This window comes from Castor canadensis, chromosome 10 (assembly GCF_047511655.1).
Source record: "Castor canadensis chromosome 10, mCasCan1.hap1v2, whole genome shotgun sequence".
Lineage (NCBI taxonomy): Eukaryota > Metazoa > Chordata > Mammalia > Rodentia > Castoridae > Castor > Castor canadensis.
Genome location: NC_133395.1, coordinates 101,893,270 through 101,895,337, shown reverse-complemented (window position 1 = coordinate 101,895,337; position 2,068 = coordinate 101,893,270). Strand labels below are relative to the sequence as shown.

General features: G+C 39.6%; 1 pseudogene; it reads left to right on the top strand.

Moving 5' to 3' along the window:
* The first annotated feature begins 1,192 nt into the window (after positions 1 to 1,192).
* LOC109680410 (cofilin-1 pseudogene) lies at positions 1,193 to 1,846 on the top strand (annotated as a pseudogene).
* The last annotated feature ends 222 nt before the right edge of the window (positions 1,847 to 2,068 follow it).

Below are 2,068 nucleotides of genomic sequence, written 5' to 3'. Positions count from 1 at the left end.
TTATCTTCCTCCTCTTTGTGCAGGATTCCTTTAAGAATCTTCTGCAGCACTGGTTTAGCAGTTGTGAATTGCTTTAGTTTTTGATTATCATGAAGGGCCTGTATTTCTCTTTCAATTATGAAGTACAGTTTTGCTGGGCCCAGTAATCTAGTTTATCAGTTATTTTCTTTAAGGACTTAAAATATGCCCTTCCTTGCTTTTAATGTTTCTATTGAGAAATCCATTGTTATTGGATGGGTTGTCCATTATGGGTGACTTGGCATTTTGCTCTTGCAGTTTTCACCATTCTTTCATTGTTCCATATGCCTACTGTTAAAAGAATAATATGTTGTGAGGAGATTCTTTTCTGATCTTGTCTGTTTGAAGTCCTAAAATTCTCTTTCACCTGGATGATAATCTCTTTCTCAAGATTTGGGGAGTTTTCTGCTATTATTTTATTGGTTATCTTTTTGATATCTTTAGCTTGTGTGTCTTCTGTGCCAATCATTTGTAGGTTTAGTCTTTTAATGCTGTTTGTACTTCTTTCATTTCTTTCTTTTCAATATCTTTATTCACATGTTTTAACACATCTACATTGTCTTCAAGTCCTGATACTCTGTCTTCAATTTCCTCCAATACTGGAGATATTTTCAATTGTGTTTTTATATGACTCATTGAGCTTTTCATTTTTCAGATTTCATTTTGATTTTTTTTCAGAATTTCTATATGTTCATTGATTTCCTCTTTCTTGTCCTGCATTGTCTTCTTTAGTTGAATTTTATTAGAATACATTAAGATGTTTATTCATGTCTTAGCTTGTATCCACTTCACTGCCATTAATGTTTTTGTCTGTGGAGTTTTTAAGTTTTGCAGGAGTCACGTTGTCTTATTTTTTCATATTATGTTTCTGAGTTTGGATTTGGACCTCTGAGGTCAAATCATTTGTTGGAAGTTTTAATCATCTGTAGCCTTTCAGTGGAAATATTCTCAGTGAATATTCCTTTGTATATGTCCATGTTATTAAAAGTAAAATGAGAAACAGATACCTTATACTTCTTGGTAATATTGTTCAAGGATTTCTCTAGATATTATGCTATGTATTTTCTTAGGAGTCTACATAGTTAATATTGTACTACTTCATGTAAAATATGAAAATCTTATAACATCATGGTTCCATTACTCCTATCCTTTGTGATATTGTGTGTTTGTGAATATGTGTGAATATATTACAAAGACCAAGATTCATTGTATAATTGGTGTGGCTGTCTCTGATGGTGTCACCAAGATGTTCAGTGACGTGAAGATGCCAAGTCCTCCATGCCAGAGGAAGTGGAGAAATGCAAGAAGGCAATGCTGTTTTGCCTGAGTGAGGACAAGAAAAATATCATCCTGGAAGAGGGCAAGAAGATCCTAGTAGGTGATTTGGGCCAGACTGTGGATGACCCCTATGCCACCCTTGTCAAGATGCTGCCAGACAAGGACTATTGATATGCTCTCTATTATGCAACCTACATGACCAAGGGCAGCAAGAAGGAGGACCTAGTGTTCATCTTCTGGACCCCTGAGTGTGCACCCCTCAAGAGCAAAATGATCTACACCATCTCCAAAGATGCCATTAAGTAAAAGCTGGCAAGAATCAATCATGAATTACAAGCAAACTGTGATGAAGACCACTGTACCTTAGCAGAGAAGCGGCAGCGGGGTGCTGTCATTCCCCTAGACAGCAAGCCTTTGTGAGCCCCCTCCAGCCCTCTGCCTAGAGCATCTGGCAGCCCCAGACCTGCCCTTGAGGATTACAGGCTGCCCCTTTGCAGCAGGCCAGAGGGGCATGGGGGATCCCAGCAGGGAGAGAGCAATTCCTTTACCCCAGTGGCCAAACTATCCTTCCTCCCCAACTCCCTGGACCTTTCTCCACCCATGATGGTTGTGGCTTTCCCAAACTGCTTCTGACCTTCTGATCCTCTTCGGTTGAAGCTGACCAAGTCCTCCCCAGGCACCCAGTTTGGGGGTCCTGTATTTTTTTAACAACACCCCTAGTCTCCACCTATTCCCCAGCCCATGCTGTCAACTTCTAACCACAACAGTGACA